Source organism: Rhopalosiphum maidis, chromosome 4 (assembly GCF_003676215.2).
Source record: "Rhopalosiphum maidis isolate BTI-1 chromosome 4, ASM367621v3, whole genome shotgun sequence".
NCBI lineage: Eukaryota > Metazoa > Arthropoda > Insecta > Hemiptera > Aphididae > Rhopalosiphum > Rhopalosiphum maidis.
The window spans coordinates 19,877,039-19,898,732 of record NC_040880.1 but is presented as its reverse complement, the minus strand read 5'-3'; positions in this window follow the sequence as shown (position 1 = coordinate 19,898,732).

Here is a 21,694-nt window from a genome sequence, read left to right as displayed (position 1 = left end):
TTGTATGTAATGTTACAATAATTTTATGATAACAAAAATCTCTATACCGCATGTAAAAATGCATTTTTTGTAAAAAAAATAAATTGTGAAATAGTTGTAACAAAATTAAAAGTTATATAACACCTAATGTTAAACCAATATATACTATTTTAAACATAAATCTTACTATAACACTAAATATTATATTATACGTACACAATGGCATTAATAATAAAATGTAATAGTATTTTACTATTTTATTAATTGTATCAACTATTGAACTATAAATGTAATAGAATATATTTAATGCTCATCGAATTATTATATTATTTGTTAACATTTTTGAGACTAGTCTAGGGCGAAATATTTTGATTTTAAATTTTTGTTTAGTTATTCATATTTGCATACAAACACTGGCTTAGGTATTCAGTTTCGACAGTAGTTAAATACTACTCAATTAATTTAATGCTATACGAACAAAATTAATTAGAAATCTTCCTCCCAAAACAAAACAAAAAAAAAATATTATAATTAAAACAATTAAATGTTGCGTTTCGATTTCTAAAATGAACTATGGGTATACATTCCGTTTTTCACAAAATAATTAACAATAGGTAAATTGTATTAGTGTGTACGCAAATAAATTACCAATTATCTGAATAATTAACGATGGTGGTTAGTGTTTTTTCAGCCGCTTTTAAAAATTTAAAGTACAAACAATTATAAAAATAACAGCCGATAAAATATTTTCTCGTAAACAAAGTACACGACGATTTTGTCTCGCGTTTTACCCGAACCATAATAATATTAATTATTACCGAGCGCTTCCGAAAGGGTAGTCGGGTTTAGGTCTATAAAATAATAAATAATATTATAATCGTGTTATATATATATATCATACATAATAGATCCGAGAAGATATTTTTTAGGTGCGTATAATTTCGATGTTTTGATGCATCGTCCTTGAAAACACGGACCCCCGCACAAAGTATTTACCCTCCGGGCGACCACCACCGCCGCGCCGCATTTACATTTGAATATAAAAAAAGAATATATAGGTACAATATATAATATTATATTATAATGTGTCGGTGGAATTCGGAGAACCGTATTATTATATTATATTATATATGTATAGTATAATATATTTATGTGTATACTGTATAGGGTTCCCACATGGACGACCCAAGACGAAATGGCTCCGACAAAGTGGGGTAGTACACGCACGTTGCACTCGCTGCTGCTGCTGCTGCTGCAGTGTGTATATATATATATAGTTATGTAAACTGTTGAATAACCTGCAATCTCCGATGAGGGATCTCTCTTTTATTCGCCTCTCGTCGTCCTTTATATTTTACGTATTATTATTACATCTCGTGTGCATTATATACGCTTTTTTGACAAGACGTCGAGAAACCGCGCGCATTTACGCGTACGGCGTGTACCCGCGTGCGAGGAGAAAGAACCGAAGAAGAAAAAAAACGAAAACCCGTCGTCCCCTCGACCACGACCGCGCAGAACAATGCGCAATACTCGAATACGTATAATGTATATATATATAACTATATAAAGTGCGTGAAACTGTGCAAGTGCTTGTAGCCCATCACACACCGCAGATAAATAATATTTGGCATTCCCGATGGATAATAATATAATTGATAGGTATGGTGTTACTACGCGTCTCGTAATAGCCACGTGTAATTTATCGTGTGAAACGAATTAACGAATGATACGTTAAAGAATTTAAGAATACGTTTCGATTAGAACTTTCTATAATAGCCTATAATCTATGTATATTATATAGGTATACTCCCATGAGCGCTGGTATATAGGTATACACACGACACATAGGTAGTAAGTATATAGTTTACTGGGATAATGTCGTGATTAATTGTGTGTTTAATAATCACACTGTATATAGTGTTAAACTGTTAACGTCGTATACTGTACGGATTTTTTTTTTAAGGCTTTCAGTGTGGTGCAATCGTCGGTTACAAGATTCTTCATCGCGGACCGTGGTTGTAATAATATATATATATATAATACAGTACTTGTAATAATACATATTGCATTTATATATACTGTTTGATCGACGTTTCTTCGACTCTACTGGTCGTCTGTCTTTTGTCTAGAATCTTGATCGCGACGAAGACGATGTTACATTATTATGGCATCGAGCGTTGGTAAAATTTAATCTAGAACAGGAAGTATCTGTAATAATAAAAAATAAAAATAAAACAGAGGAAATGATTTACTATTGTGGTTTAATGAGAATATACAAGTTGTGTGCAAAATAACAGTGGTATTACTGATGTGATATTAATAGACATTACAGAATCCAAAATCTGATCGAGTTTAAATACGTATATTGTACATAAACAAACGCACAATATGACGTGTTTTATATTATATGTCTCTAATTCTATCTAGATTTAAGTATTAAGTATAAACAAATATTAATTTAACATTTAAGTCATTGTTGAAATGAGTTCATGGTTTTTTTAATTTGTTAATGGTCAATGTATCATGACTATTATGAGTAATGAGCAATAGAATATATTAATATATTATATTATTATAGGTACCTGAACACGTATAGTATTTTTGGTGTTAAAATTGCATAAAATATTTGAATGTGATTTAGATTTCTATGAGACAAATAAGAATATTGTCAATAGTATAAGTATGACCGATCTGATATTAAAATGACACTATTTTTAATGCATTAATTATTAATTACATGATATTACAAATGTATTCATTTTTATACAAAAATATAAAATATATATGTTCAATATAGAATTTATTAATACCTAACTATAATTTTAAAATCATCTTAGCCTCCAATGTCCCCATTCATCGCTATATCTTCCAAACTTCTTTTAATGGACCTATATGATTTTCCTCGGTCATTAGGATTATTAATACTTATTTGTAAAATTTAAAGTGTAAACTATATAATGTGTAATTAGAAATAATATACATAATAATAATAATTCTATTCAACCAATAAAAATAACATATTGAGTATAAAAAATAACAATTTAGAAATTAATGTAATAATATATTTTGTTTATCAAATTGGCATTTACCAAGGCCATCAGCTTATTAGTAACAAAAAAATTACTTTATTTATTAATACAATACACAACTGTAATTATGATAATATTATAATAACATTATTATGTTATTAATGTTATTATTATTTTGAATAAATCATTTTTATAATGAGATTAAACTGTTATATATTATTTGTAATATAAATCATGACTTAGTCATTGAATAAAATATGTCGTATAGTCTAATTTACAGATTACAATAAAAATAAATCATAATAAAATGTTTATTAAATTTACTCTAAATTATACCTTCTATACCTTTTGATTTTACCAATGAATATATAAATATACAAATATACCATTTAATATTGGCATTTATAAATTGTTGGATGTTAACATAAAACGGTATTTATTTAAGTATAAAATGAAGATATTTATTAATAAATAGTAATAAATGGAACCAATGGAGGAACTTACTACTGTTGTATACCAACCTATAGTATACAAAGTATTGTATTTAAAGTATTTAAATGTATCTTATTGTCAAATAAGTCAATGTAATGATTATGTTAAACTTTAAGTTAGAATTAAATGGTAAATCAATACATCAAGATAACATTGGCGTGTTTTTTCAGTTTAAAGCAAAAACAAGATAGTAAAAAATTCTAAAAATGGCGTAGAAAAATGTAGCAAAATATTGATATATTTGATGTTGTAGCACTAAGTTTCGTTGCCAATTTGAAGGACATTGACTATTATTTGTATATTATTTTATTTCATTAATTATAAATTAAAAGTTGAAAAAATACTCATGACGGTAGAAAAAAAAATTTGAACTTTAAAAGTACTTATTTCATAGTAAGTTAGAGTAATGGTTGAGTAATTATGGACTATTGTTGATGAGTTATAATGTAGTAACATTAATACAACTTAAATGAAACGTTACAAGATACTATAGTTTTATCATTTAATTAACAAAATACATAACATAGTACAGTTTAAAAATTTATATCATTACTACTATTTATACACACTTTAAAAAGTGAATACAACACAATTCATAATATACTTACTTAAAGATTGTAGGTTTATATTTTGACCTAAACTTTTAAGACTTAAAATACTACTACTCCTATGAATAATAATAATAAAACATGGATAAACATTCTTACATCTAATTAAACAAGTAGCACTTTAGCCGAATTCGAAAGCCTGTTATTTGTGTACTTAGCTGTACAGCTATACTTCCCATAATTTTAATCAAAAATATAAGAACCACTATCGCTCACGAATTTAGAACGGTTACTGTCTTAATGAACGCCTTTCTACATTTATTTATAGACATGTAATTTTGACAACTTATTATCTATTAAATTTTTTTAATTAGTTATTCTGGTTAGTCGCGGTATAAAGTAAAAATAAGTCTTTACATTATTCAAATATTATGCCATAATCCACTATAATTTCAAACTTATTGTTTGTACATATTACATAGAAATTGTATTTACAATATTTTTGCATTATATTATCAAGAAAAACAAAAATATTTAATATTTATTTATTTAATATTATTTTATATATTTTATATGATAATTACATAGATAAAATTGTTATGAGGCATTAAATTATTATGTATGTTGTAGTTGTATCTCGTGTGTATATGAATATTTGATATTACATTTTTTTAAACTTTTATGTGTATTTATTTATGTTGCATGTATTATAGATAGGTAAAAAATCTAATTGTTACCATTTGATACTAGTTCTTATGATATTTATTACATAAATTAAATTTATGAATAATATATCCACGTGGAGATGAATGTTGACTGGATACCAACTAAAATAGTGTCATTTGCAATTTATTTTGAATTATAAAGAATTTGTTGTTTTAACAACAAACAAGACTTTCTATGTATAATTTATATTATCTTAATTAATTTTTTAATATATAAGAGGGATGTCATTAGTTTGATTATAGTTGGTACCTAGTAGTTATATAACATAATTATTAAGCTTATCATATTATAACATATAATATATATATGGGAATTATATATTGAACATGGTTATATGAATTTAAGTGGTATGGCGTGCACAATAACATTGAGTCTAAAATGATAATGATTCGAGTGTTGGAGTTTTTGCGTTACTCCTACAGTCCTATAAACAGATGTTACTATATAAATGCACAACATCTTCAAGTGCCAATTTATTATTCGATTTAACACGGAAGATATTTTTGCATTTTCAAAAATAAAATGTATAAATCATGCGGTTCGGAACGAATACGTATGTATTTAATATTTTTTAAATACCAACATTTGCCAAAAGATTGATAAAAACACTTTATTATTGTCACAGGTCATTAAAAAATTGTTGCCACTTCCAATGCATCCAATTTTTTTAACGGATTAATTATTTGCCGACCGAGGATCGTCTTGTGCTCCCGTCGTTATGTACATATTAACACGTCGCAATAATAAATGGCAGACGTAAAAAAAATAATAATAATAATGACGAAAAAATGCTCACGCAGTAGACACTTGCAGTCTTGCAGATAACAGTGGTATATAATAATACACTATATAGGTACATCCTGTTTATGAAATGGGTTTGATGTCGAGATGACACGTGTTTAGGTTTTCGTTTTTACCCCCTCGCCACCACCGCAATCATCGCATCACATTTTGCACCCTTGCACGACCAATGGAAACTTTTCCTTTTATTTTCAGGAGCCGACACTGAAACCAACGGTAAATCGAGATAAATACGCCTACAGCTACACGCAGAACAAGGTGCAATAACGTGATAGTAGGGGAACGTGGAAGGACCAGAATGCCAAAATATGAACGAATGCGTATAATAGACATTAGACATATGATATATTATGTATTATAATATCGCCTATATATACCTACTGCAAAGACTATGTATATTATAAACATAATACATGTATATATAATACTGTGATATACATAATATATTATATACCTACGTGTGTTAGTGCGTGTAAGTCTCGCAGACGTCAGACGGCGTCCACCAGGTGTTTGTCTTGCGCGTACGCGTGGCACATACAGTATACTCGTATACATATATTTATGTGTCTACACATTATATAGTAGACTAATATTATATGATAGTAATTTCCGAAGCGATTTTTTTTTTTTTGTCTCGTGCGTCTGGTGCAAACATTTCGATACCGTAATAATCACAATAATAATAACAACAACACAAATGCAGGCCCATCTGGCCGGAATTTTATTATTATTATTATTATTATTATATATATCGACGGCCCCCGCGTAGTCGATCATTATTGCACCTGGCGAAACCGTTTGTGCACACGAGGACGAACCGTTTCTTTTTTTCTCGCTTTTCTTCCCTTCTTTGCTCTCGCATTATATATACCATACATAGGTATACATATACAGGTATTAAGGGTACCTATACACAACCGTATTACGGTCCGGCGGTGAAAAATGCGTCCTGCGCATTTGCCCTCATTGTTCTGTGCGCCAGGCATATTATATACATATTTCGCGGCGGACCACCGGTGACAGATGGCGAATATCGACATAGTATATATACACGCACACACACACACACACCTTGTACATAATATATAGGTATGTAGGCATGCACTTAAATATTGTAATACGCGTGTATGTGCGCGAGCGAGTGTTATGAGAGTTGAGAGGGCGAGGGAGTCCCGCGGGAGACCAAACGGCAAACCGCGTGATCCGCGGCGGCTGATTGGATATATCGCGGTGTGGTCGCACAATATACGTGTACTGCGTAGATTTTTACACGATAATAATCTATATTAAAGTTTAAAAAAACATCAGTTGAAAAGGATATACTCAACTCGGTATAGCCACAGGACTCACCGGACCCATCGCAGATCAACGATTATTGATTCCAATTTACGATACTGAAATTCATGTTGCGCTGCTCGTTGCGTTTTATATGACAATATTTCATATTGTATACGATTCCCAGCGTGACTGATACATAATATTATTTATATCCTGTTTCGAAAAATCTTTCGTCTGTCTGTCAGGAATGCACGGCAAGTATAAATCAATTTCCGGACTGAAAGTCGTATACGTTATATAAGATGTGAGTCAGCGACACGGCGACCGGAATAATATAATCTTTCCAGTTCGAGTTACCGTGCGAATAACATTCTACACACGTTCGAGTAAAAATTTTCTTCGGTGTACAAAAAAATCTAAAATAAAAATAAATGTAAACACAAATAACGGGAAATCGGGTGAAAACGAATTCGCGCGCCTTTTACGTATACGGCTATAAAAGCTAAACCGATGTCCTATACAGCGTACTTCTGCATTATGTATTGTGCACACAAATATGTGTTTACAATAACTAATAAATATGTATAACTACGATATATGCGAACACTCTGTATACCCAGACATAGGAATATAGGATTGTTGTCGTGTATAATATATGCAACCACGCGATTCAGACCGTATAGGTATAAGTACCTATATAATATAGAATAAGTTAAGTGATATAGCGATGTTTTATTTAATTTTTTTGGTACATATTAAGTATATAATGTTTATGATAATGTCTCGAATCGCAAAATCGATAATTTTTTTACTGAATTTAATAATATTTATCTTCACTTATTGTCGATTATGCCAAAATGTTCACTACAATTTTCTCAATCAATGATTTTCAGTTTCTTCAGATTGCGTCAAATAGGTTAATAGGTGCTGAATATCGATCAGAAGTGTAAATACTAAATGCATTCCACCGCTTCCATTCTACAATAAAGCAAATCGTATTTACAGCTTGTATGGTCGAATTATGGCGTGCGCTATCATTTATATACTACTCAAGTCAAACATCTATATAGGTGATAGGTCTATCTTAGGATACCACCTTTTCCCCGTTATTTTCATTACATTTAGACACAACATATAGTTCACATAGTTAATAGAGCAATGCGTATATTAAGTTTTCTTTTCCGTATCTCAACTAAATTTATTTTATTATTTTTATATTTTTAAAAAAATTTCGTACAACATCAATATACTATTTTATATCAATTTTATACGTTTCATCTTCATAAATGACATATACTCGATAATTGTATTCGTTTATAATTCATATTACTCGTGCAGTCATGCATATAAATATATAATTTAGTTATTCGCTTAATCGCCATTAGAGTTCGAATTAAATCTAGAATGAATATTCTTATTGTAAACAAAATAATTTGTTTTTGTTTAGCGTGTACATTAGCTATAATAAATGTTGATTGTAAATTTGTAAACTAAAATAGGTAGTTCCATTTTAAAACTATAGGTAGATATTTAAATTTTATCAATCTAACAATGATTATAAAAATTTAAGAAGAATAATAAAAATCCTTGTCCGTTAATATTTTCATCCATCCGCCGTACGTAAGTAAACAGTATGTATAATGTATATTTCGATTTATACACTATACTTGTTATATAATATATTATAGCGAAGACGATTACCTACATTATTTCACGGTGTCAATTTCGAAACTGATTCGTGAACAATATTGGATGACAATGCTGAACGAATAAAAAATCTTTTGAAAACCTATTATATTTAATATTTTTTATTATTTAAAATAATACTCGTATTTAGATACAATTTATGTTTATACTATAATAATAGCACAATAGGTAAATTAGATGAAGAATGAACAGAAACAAATATAATTATATATATATATGTATATTATGTATACCTAACCTAACATAACCTTATATTCGATAGTTGTAATCCAGACCCTTTTTATACGTATGAAAAAAAAAAAGAAGAAAAAAAGGAAAATATTGTGCGTTTTGTCGGCTGTCAAGCAGTCTAATGGGACGGATGATGGTTTTCAGACCGCATAAAACGATCCGCGTACATAACGGTAAACGTATTGGCGTGAATAGGCTGCACGCGTTGAGGAGCATTTCAAACAAGATTCGTTTGTGGAAAAAAAATTGAAAATACTTACACATACACGCGCGCACGATGGATATTCTTCACATCACAGTATCACACGCGAATAATTCCGAACAAAAGTGACGCACCATTATGTTGTATTATATTATTTGTACGAAGGGGAGACGTGCGGTCCGTCACATATTATATATTATGTATAAGTATATATACATATAGGTATAGCTGCGCGTGTAAAATGTGTGTTATTGTGTTTTTCAGTATATTTTCTGCGTTTATGGATGAGTACAGAATTCGCTCCGATAATTCAAATTTTTCGAATAAATAGACACCGAACGAGCACAGGAAATACTTAAACCACAATAGCACAATATGCATTATAATGTAAATCGATTGGAATTCATTTAACCTGTGGGGGGAGCCTCTTATGAATTTCCGCGATTTTAACACACGTGCTACGTACCTATGGGTATTTTGTATCGTACTTACGATTATGTAACCACATAATAAGTAATGACAAATTACCTACTATTAACATCTTTTAACTGTAAGTACTATATATAGACAACATATACGTGCATTTTATTATTGTAGTTTTTAGCAATCGACGTAGTATAACAGAACATTGCGTTTATTGTTATTTTTTAACACAATATATATTTCAATGGTGTATTACGTATATATAATATTATATTTTTAATTTAATTTATGTATTATATATATATATACGTAACAATATATAAGCATAACTATTAAGAATACATTTCATAAAATTCAGATCGATAATTATAAAATAATATGAACAAAAAAAAGTGAAAACCAATTTAACTGTGCAGGTAAACACTTTGTATAATTTATTGTTATTAACACAATCCGAGCAAATTGAACGAGATTAAAATATGTGTTAAAGGTACCTCTTTGCTCTACATATTCATTATTCGTTTTTTTTAAATATAATCATCGTATAAATTTAACTTGAATAATATATGTAGGTATATAAATAGTTCACTACAGAATAATAAATTTAAAATTTAATGAATGTATTAAATAATATATTAATTAATATTTATTTCAATTATATATATTTCAACACTTCTCATGTGAATAAATTTAATTGAATGGTGAATGTTTATAATGTATATAAGTATATCGTAGTGGATTATAAATTATGCTGATTTTTGCTTGTTTTAGTAACATTAACATAATACTATATTTACAGCTAAGCCCAATTTAATGTCTACACATCAAAAACACTAATTGCACACCTTTCATTCCATTATGGACAATGGCTGAAATAAGAAAAGTCTACTTTAAGTTTTTTAAGGATATGATTAATTTTTAATGTATATAAAGAATGTATCACAATGATCTAACACATTTAAATGTAATTTTAATACGTATCTCCGCGATACACTGTCAAAATATGAATTGTTATTTTACACCATTATACAGTATTACCTATAATATGTAATAATATATTAATATGTGGTTACACTATTTACACTATTTATAATGTCCAACCAACATAATATTATATAAGCAAAATAACTTAAAGTATACATAGTTTATATTGAACTGCCCTTGAGTAGTTGAGTATTTTAGAAATCACAGCCAATTCACTTTTTAACATCCAAGGTTTTGTATATTTAAAATTGTTTAAGTTTGATATTTATTAATTTCGTAGAAAAGTATTAAATAGTTAAAAATATACTAGCTTAATGTTAAAATTCAGTAATGAGGAGGCATCATTCATCATAATGTAAAAACATAAAAAATTTTACTATAATTTAAAATTATTATCTAGTAAATTGTTAGTGCTTTTTTACTCTTTACTGATATTTTACAAAATTATAAGCTTTTGTACTTTTACCGCATTATATTTAGATATGATAATATTGATCGTTATAATTGAGTAATATTAATTTTGTGATTACCAATTACTGTGATGGAATGTCAATAGTTAACAGTAATTATATTTTTTATACAAATTTATTTATTCCTACATCCTACAAGAAATTAAAAACCTTAAACTAACACAATAATATTATTAATTACAAAAGTAAAACAAAACATCTGCTATACCTATATATTTTAGATAAACATGTAAGATTGGCAGTTGTGCGCTGCGTGCATTAACATACATATTAATACAATAAAATAGTGGAAGTCGCTCTGCTAAATAGCATATACCTGTAGCAATGGCACCTGCAGTAATTTGACATTGAGTAGGTCACTGACAAATGTAATGGACATGTTGAATTTGAATCCAATATTAAATATCGTGTATACGAAATAAATTCCTAGTCGAGATGGTTTGTCTGCCAATATTGCTAAGGATATTTTATTATTAATTTATATTTTATATTGCTAAATAAAATGTTATTATTGATCTTTTAATAAGTAGTAATACGATATGTGTAGGTTACAATTGCACAGTTGTTGCCAGCAACAAAACGCATACATTATATAATAATTATAATAATATATTATTTTATATAATATCACTAGCTGTTATAACGTACAGGTCAATATATTATACACGCACCATATAACTAAGATAATATGTAGGTATATTACACGCTATTGCGACGAGTGATTAAAAAAAACTCCGTTCGTTTACTATATTCAAATATCGAAAAATGACAAGTCACAAAAATTGCCTTATCGCGTAAAATCTATCTGCGAATGATATATAAAGTATGTCGTTATAGTCTTTTAGTTGGTACTATGAAAAGGTTTGTCGAATAAATCAATATTATAAAGCTTAAAATGAATCACTAATAAACTAGGAAAATTACACTGAACATAATAAAAATAATATTATGATATGCGCATAGTGCCGTAGTGGTAAAACGTTTCGAGTTCCTAGGTATAATATTTATTTAATTTATATTTATATTTACAATCGTAATTTTTTGTTTAAGTACCCAATTTCATCGTCAAAGTTTAAACGTGAAATGTCTCTAAAAGAAATGACGTACATGTATTTTTGATTTTTTTTAAACCATTACGCAGATCATATTATACGAAATTAAAATTTAATAAGGATACTTTATACACGCAAAGAAAAAATATTGTTATTACCCGGACTCGCGGCGTTTACTAAAAGATTGTTGGCGGAGCTGCGACGAGCGGTTTTCTTGTATACGTTACGATTTCAAAGCGACATTTTTATATAAAAACTGTTCCTCGCCATGGGTGGTAGGGAAGTTTCATTAATGGCACAAATCCCCGGACACAGAGTTTACGGGTGAGAAATCGTCCATAATAATATTATATTATTATAAAATATATTGTATGACGACAATGATGTATATATATATATTATGTATTTATTCCATTCAACGATATTATATACATAATAATGAATTTGTGGAAAAATCGAAAAGGAAGTCACATGCCTTGTGTAATCGTAAATTATATCGCCTTACCCATATAATATGAGTACGGCAAGAATTGAATAGTACATACAATACGAATATATTATATTATATACGAAATTCGCTGTACAAAAGACGCGCATCGAGTCAGACCTGGTGGACTTTACACTATATTACACACTATTACATATATTGTAATATACGCGAACCGCTTGCAATATTATTCTCTTTTCTCTCAACATACGTCCGAAACGTCCATTGTGCGTACGGATTTGGTGCGATATAATAATGTATACCTATGAAATACAATAAAACAACAATACGAGCGTATGTCTCCCAAACAAAAAATGTTTGACCGACAACGCGCTGTCCGGCTGTGGGACTCCAGGCTGGCGACGACGGAAACCTAACCGCGGATCCGGTAAACGTATACGTAATAACTAATAATATGTATCAATATATAATATGTATCGGTGTACGATCCGATAATGTCGCGTTTAATTAGCGTACTATGACTATGGGTGGCCATCTGCACTCTTCGGGTATACGTACTAACGAAAATATATATATACATGTGTGTGTGTGTGTGTGTGTAACAAAGCCGACAGCTAACGGTACGCGCGGTATATACTATTTATAAACAAACGAAATAAAAAAAATCTATAATGTATGTAAAAAGTAGCGAATTAACACAGGACGTTTACCGTTGGACACTAGGTGTATTATAATTAAACAGAATATACCGAGCGCGACGAATCTCGATCGACAGCTATATATGATGTCATCTACTGCACGGTTATCATCATCATCAATCATCGTAAATAGACGGCGGAACCGCACGTTTCGTAATATCGTAAAAGTTTAAAATTATACCTACATATATATATAATATAATAATTATTATAAATGAGTCCATCTACAAAAGACGACGCCGATCACGAGATCGTCCGAGAATTTCATCATCGTCTTGCGCGCTGTTGTATACTTATAATATTATTATGTTGTATACTGCGTGACACATGCGCGTGTGACGTGTGTGTGTGTGTGTGTGTGTGTAGTATGTAGTTAATATATAATACGATTATAAGAACATACGACAACAATAAGGCCTAGAACGCTATTATGTAGTATGATGGACAATATTATAGAGATTCGAAGACGATTGTGCCGATCGGCTAACGGGTATTTCACTGCAGAATGTTTGTACACGCGTAAACGGACTCATTCCAAAGCGTTCGCTAGCAAAATTTGTCGTCGTCCGTTATTGTCGGCGATGATTTGCTGTCGCGCGTCACGAATTGTCAGATGATTGGTGGTCGATAACGCGATAATGGCTGTCCTGTGGACTTGACAATAATTTCGACTTCATCGTGCACGCACGCAACTGCTGTATTGGACTACGAGGTATTGTCCTTAAAGTGGCGGAAGTTCCTAACGCTTTTCCACGCCTGTATTGTACAATAATATTACAAAAAAAAAAAATTTTAGGCGAGTGGAGAGAGTAATCTTCCGTACTCACCGACTTTCATGAAATCGTAGTCCATAAAAAAATAATAATTAGTATATCTATCGAGTGCTATTAGCGATCTCGTTTTAAAGTACGGACTTTTATCGTAAATATATAGATACTATACTAAGAGATCCACAGCTAAGATACCGGTTTAGAGAGACCATCGATGTCAAGACTATGTTCAAATACGTGTATGATGTGCAGATAAATTGACTAACAAAGGTCTATTATGCTGCGGTCACACGGGATTGCCGGGAAATTTGAATTAGTCTCCAAACGATTTAGACTCTCAGTGATCGCTACAATAAGTGAACAACTGCTGCTGCACTTTCTCATGACTTCAATACTATTTGGACTGACAAGGCCACGGTCCGTTCGCTTGTCAATAATAATAGAACACGAAGTATACTGTTTAATAATACTCGTACATATCGTTATATGTATATTAAATAATTTAATTTTCTGTAATATAATTAAAGTCTTTTCAACGTTTTTGTAGAATTAATAGTTTTAAAGTTATAAATGTTATGTTCACCGTATTGAAAAAATAGTGATTCCGAATATTTTTTAAATACGAGTATGTAAAAAAAATATAGGTATTTATCACAAAATATATGTAAAAAATATGTAGTTAAGCGTATGATTTCAGATTTTAATATAAACCAATGTGAATTTATCACATTTGATGATAATACTCATAATATTATTGAAATTTTCATCAATTTCGTGTATCCAAAGAAAAAATTAATATTTTAATATTTTTTAATTAGTTTATTAATAATATAGTAATATAGTAGTGTATATTACATAAAGTAAAAAAAAAAATAATAATAATTTAAGAATTCTCTGATCATCGTGCAACTCTTATTAAAAGAGACTTGTATATTTAAATTTAAGAATCAAAAACCTTCTGTAAATCATAACTACACATTCTATAGATTATATTGCAGTACTATACTCATTTTATTCCACTCCATTATTCCATATCGTAATGTCCTGTTGGCTTTTACACACCCTTATGATATAAATTGTTTGCAGGACGACGATCGACGAGGGATATTATTATGGTATTGTATAAAATATTTTGCTCATATACATTTTTCGTTTTTCAAAATATAATATGTATCATATAAACTTAACACCTGGTTTTAACGATTGAAAATGTGACCAATGCGCGCTGCATGATGTTCAATTTGGAACACCTATTATGAAACGATGTCAAATAGCCGCCAAGGACAAACCGAACAAATATATTCTTTATAGATTTTATACACACCAGAGTTTAGAGGTGTGGTATTTATTCATTACTACGTATTTAGATGCGTATGCGTAACAATATTGTATAAAATTGAAGTCAGATAAATCATTCGGCGTTGCTTTGTGAACTGTGGGAAACACGATAATTGAAAAAAATAAACTGCTAACCCATTTATAAGCGGTAGTAACTGATAATCAAAAGAATGATATAAAAATCTTGTTCAAGAGTATGTTTCCAATTACGACTCACAAAATAATAAAGAGTTTAGTTTTCTTTTCAAGTATCTAATCAAACACAGCAATATTCGTAAATGAGCGCAAAATTAAAACATGAGTTATTGACTGTTTTCACCAATTCTTCAATTACTTAGAAGTAGATTGGAACGAATTATTTTGTCATTTCGTTCTAGCAAACTACATCGACTATATGATATGTAACAGACCAGAACATTTTTTAATTAAAAAAAAATAAGTACCATATTTCTCGCAATAATAGCCAGGCTTCAATTCAAAATATCGGCTCTGATTTTAAATCCTATATTAAAATCTTGGATTAAACATAAATTTTTGTGTTATTTGATCGTACATAAACTATAAACATTATAAACATACAATTATTTTATATTAATCAATTTTGTCTAATACAATTTTAAATAAGAGGCGATGAGGTAGAAGAAATTATGATCCAAAACAGCAGTCGATCGTCACAAATTACAATGTAATAATGTTTACTCACAATACGTATATAGTATGTACTGGACAAAAGCACATACACCCATGGCACTTGTTGATTCATAGTTAATTATATTTGTATTGTGATGAAAAATAATAAAGAATAAAACATTTTTTTTTTTTTCTATTTTTGTATAGTATAATTTATTTTGTCGCCCCGTGAAGAGCCATCACCACTGTTCGTACTAAACCATCCGGGCTGCCATGACTCCAATATAAATATAATACAGTATATTATGTTATATAATTGTGTGTTGTCGTGCCCGTGGGATTTATATAGTAGTTGTTGCTGTAGGTAACGAAAAGGAGGCGAAAAGGAACCACGGATAACCCTTTAAGTACAATAATCGAAACACAATAGACCGAGGTATTCAATGCAATGTAGCACCCCTTTCATTAGGGCGACGAGGATCTACATCTCATCGGCGAACCGGTTGATTGACTATAATACATAACGTCGACGTCGAAATGAAAAATATTAGATTTACTGTTATGTTGGTTATTGCTTATATAGTCTTCATTCGATGTATAATGATGCCATGTTTTATTAAATAATATAATATACTTTATATACGATATTATTTTTTATTGTTTACACTATTGCAAGTATACCTGTATAATATGTTAAGTAATTATAAATTGTCAATATAGAATTCGAAATCGAAATTAACTATTAATACTTAATTAGTGATTTATTATCCACCAATTCTACCTTTTTTTTCTTTATCCGACTTACACGAAACAACCGCATGAAGGAGAACCGGGTGAAAAATACTTTCCCCGTGCAGCATCGTTCATACCATTTATCTAATCAATTTAGTAACCAAACTTAACATCCCTCCCAGGATGACATTGGTAATAAAGCATATGATCTATCGGACATTTATTGGTTAAGGCTTAGTGTAGGTGGAACGTGAAAATAATATTATCGTGGTTCCTGCCTTAGTATTGGTGCCATAAGGAAAAAATTAAAAAAAAGTTAAGTGTGTGACCTACCCACGGAATACTGTGATCTACCAACTGTGAAATAAAAATACAAAACACATACGCGACTTAGTTGTTAGAAAACATTGCTATAGAGTGCATGGTGATATTTTTCGTCTCGTTATTCACTTCAATTTACGATTGAATCAGTCGCATGTTTTGTCATGGCATATTGGTATACATATGTGTTGTACATAAAGTACCTAATGTGAGTATTGACTATCGAATGGTAAGTCGTACACTTTAGCCAGAAAATCAAGGTAATCACTTAATCACGGGAGACCCAGTAGGTCACACGATTTATCCAGATTTATTCTAAAGGTTAGAATGAAATATCGATTATTTTGTGCTTAAATTTCGTTACAAAATCTTGTCAAAATGTCTAATATATAAATTCCAAACGTAGTGTACCGAAGTAATGCAGATTTACTCGAATCCGTTTAATTTAATTTTATTCTTTTCACATCAAGATCTTTCCATGATGTAATATTTATTTTATAGAAGTAGAAATCCCCGAGGTGTGTGTAATGGCCATCTCCCGCGTGGATGGCGCAAATACCACATAATATATGGACGTCAAAAAGAGCGCTTTTAAATATTTATTAATTGTCTATATTACCTACAGAAATCAGAAAATCGCTCCCCATAAGTCACATTGTAACAACATATTATATTTTGTGCAATATCTGTTAACTGCTAACACCATAAAGTCAGATACATTTTACCGCAAATTGACGTTACACCGATAACTCGATTATAGTTTATAAATACTAATCGTTTAAATAATGATAAAACAACTTTATTACAGACTTTCACTATGTATCTGTAATATATTGAGATAAATATTTTCAATAATAATAAAATGATAACGATATTTAAAATACTTAATATAACTAATAAGTTAACCATTTTTAATGATGAATAACATTCGAATAAAACACGCAGTGGGCATATTTACTAAGAATCTATATTGTTATTATACAATATCTTACAACGGTTAGCGCTGCTGCTGCTGCTGCTGATTTTCCAACACGATCTTTTGACTAATTCGTCCCCTTTCCCTAACAACGACTTGCGACCTTTTTCGCGGATCCACAGAACGTTCGTCTCTTCAGCAGTGACCGAATTTACTTTCGAAATCTCTTCTTCGACGACATTATTACTTTTGGCGTAGAGTCCTCTTGTAATAAAATTATTGTTAAAATATGTACGAAGACACAAGTTCAACAAACCCGTAGGCCGGCGTCGTCGTCGTCGTCGTCGTCATCGTCGCTGTCGTCGTCTCCGAGGACGCTTAACAATAATGTTACACGCGTCATTTGTATAATAATAATAAAATATTATAATGTTGTTTTCGCTGTATTCATTATACATACAATATACAGACGCGCGCGCATACGTGGTCACACAATAGGAGACGTCTTTGTACAAACAAATTGCTAGTTTTCCACGTACTGATATATTCAATATAATAACAACAATACCAATAATAATAATAATATTATTATAAACTATAAAGACACACGCGGCTGCTACCGGGCCAGCCAGCAGACGATCGCATTACAATATCATCGTGATCGTATTATAAAATATAATGACATGTATGCACGCACAATACACACACATACTATCTACCGAATATATTTTAACTAGGCAGGTACCTAATAAGGCTAATACACCTATGTATAATGTATACACACGGTATTATAATAATATTATTACGATACGTCGTCGTACCCACGGTATATAGGTAGAGGTACATACAGGTATCGTATACGTATCGTTACGCGGCTACCGTCTACGGTCGACGAATCGAACGAAGCTGCTGATGAACACCGAACGGCGCGTTATTCAGACTAGTCTTTTATTATATCGTATATATGTGTGTATAATGTATATATATATACATTATAATAATAATATGAATTCGAGACTGCGTGCTACGTATATACACAAATAATAGTATATCGATACGACGGCGGCAGTGTATACACAATATATATATATATATATATATAATACTGTATATACCTACATGTGTACACAATATTTGTATTGTTATTTTATCATTTATATTATATATAACGATAATATATTATTATTATATTTTCTATAGGTACCTACGCGCGAACGTGAAAGAAAAAAAAAACCGTGTAATCGTCATCTGACGAGACGTCCGATGAGAACCGTAGAGGATCGTGACTTATCGAAATAATATACGCATGTATATGTATATAGAAGAACACGACGACGCCGAGCCCCAGTTGCAGTCACGAGTTGTACTCGTGTATATTATATATACATATGTGTAAGTATGATATTTTAATAACCTAAACACTAATCACTATTGCACATGGCTCCTCCTTGCTATGCTTATTATCAGTATAGAGGTATGTCTACATGTATAATATCATATATATATAATATATCCGACTGCTGCTATTTCTGCTGCTACTCGATTTTTATTTTTCATTTATTTTTTTTTACACTTTTATTCTTAATATAAAATTAGACGCGTTTTATCGTAACATCGCACGCTTCTTCGACTTGTCCACTGTATGTCTCCTATAATTGCCGTCAGCTGATTGCTTGTCGGTTCGACTGGAATCGGTGACTCGATCAAAATGGAGGTTCTGCAATTTTCCTTGTCTTTTACACACGTACACAAACAGACATATAAATATAAATTATTTTTACTCAGCCCGCGTGTTGTATTAGTATATTACCCTTAAACTACTCAACCGTACTTGTCACCCACCTTAACTTAACCCACAACCATATTTTGAGTTTGAGTAGCTGATCAAAAAATACGTATGAAAAGTATAAATCATACAGTAGGCTATGTAGGTATTATTTTGTTTGTGATATTGTTAAAGTGCTCGATATCCCGTCTATCGCGTTTTATGCGGCTGTTATTTTATTTTTTACCTTTCCACCGGTCGTCCTTTCTTCGTTTTTGCGAAACTGGCCACCACCATCGTACGAATACAAAACACGACGATAACGCAACACAATAACATACGCATCAGCATCGCACAAACCAACGTGTAAACAATGAATAATCCGATAATAATAATATAGAGCAATACGACGCGGCGGCACGATCAGCAACGATTTCTATATAACCGTCGAACACCAAACGGCTTCACAGTCAACAACAACAACAACAATATATTTTATTATTATCATTAACTTTGTGTAAGTGACCAGTACAATATTTTTTGCACACGATACTGTATTCGTTCTAGTCTCATTAATAATAATCAGTTTCGTAGAAATTTGGTGTATAATATGTTGCCTACATGACTATAATACGTATAATATTTCATGTATTTTGAGACGAAAATAACCATTGATTATAATAATAATTATAATATTTAAGTATTAAGTGTAAAGTTTATGCAATATATCTAAACAACATTCCATCATTCTTCGATTTTTGGTCAGCTATAAAAGACATAGAAATAAACAAATATAAATCAATTATATAATGCAAGATAAACAATATTGTTGAAGAAAAATGAAAAAATTCCATATCGATCGTTTTGAAGGAGTTTAATATAGACAATTTTTTAAAATCATGTGTGCAAACAGCGTAATAAGTGATCATTGATATAATATGTAACTGAATTTTAAAATAAATAGTGTTCCCACACGTGTACGCAAATGTTAATGACGCACTACACGAATATTAATTATTAATTATTATGTTTTATATTTGTCTAAAATAATACTTTGCCAATTTTATTAGGTAATACAGTTATCCGATTACATTTTCGAGTATACATTTAAATTCGTTGAGACGTTAACTTTAAATCAACTTTTTTAATTTTAAAATCTAAATAAATAAATTAAACAATTTAAATTATTATTTTTTTAGTTAAATATTATTAACACTTTAAAAAGACAAAATAAATTTAGTCACAAATTTTTTTTCCGTGAAAAATATGTTTTGTTTGTTTTTTCATTTATTTTAAAAAATACTGGGAATTTTTATTTTTAACATATTAATATAAGATTATTAATATTCACGATTTAAAAATCAATTTTAAATAAAGTGGAAATAACATAGTTCTAGTATCTAAATGTCATGATAAATTCAAGTATATTTTCAAAAGTTATGTATAATGACGAGTTCAACCTCCCCTCCACGAAATTCATTAAAAATATTATAAGAGTTTTCATTAATATAATTTTTGAGTGATTTGACACTTCCTTGTCTAAAAAAAAATTATGTTATAGATACGGATATAGAAAATCTGTTGTTAATCACCGATGACGAGATGGCATCGTTATTGACGCGATCATTTATTAAAAACACTACCTAAATATTGAGCGTCGGTAAAAGGTTCGAAGATATTTTACCATTTTTACCTACACAACTTTATAACTATTGAAACACGTTTAATTATTAGTTTTAATACAAACTACCAAAAGATGATTTAGAATAAGATAGTAGACAATTTAAACATAGTTTATTTATTATAAATAGGTACTTATAAAAATAGGAAAAATATTTTTTAGATTAAATAGATTAAAAAAAAAACTTATAAAACAATAAATTAACGTTTCCATAAATGATAATAATATTAACTTATCACATATTAATTAAATGTAAAATAATAAAGCTTGTAATATAATGTTTAAATTTAAAAAATTAAACATTATATAATATAGGTACCATACGAAATAGAAAATATTCAAATTACAAAAAATGTCATGCATATATTTATTTTGAAATATTCACTGTTCGTTATTTATTTAAACAAATTTAGTTTTTCTTATTATTTAGTCATCTTAAAAATATTGTGGCTATTGACTATTGTATAATA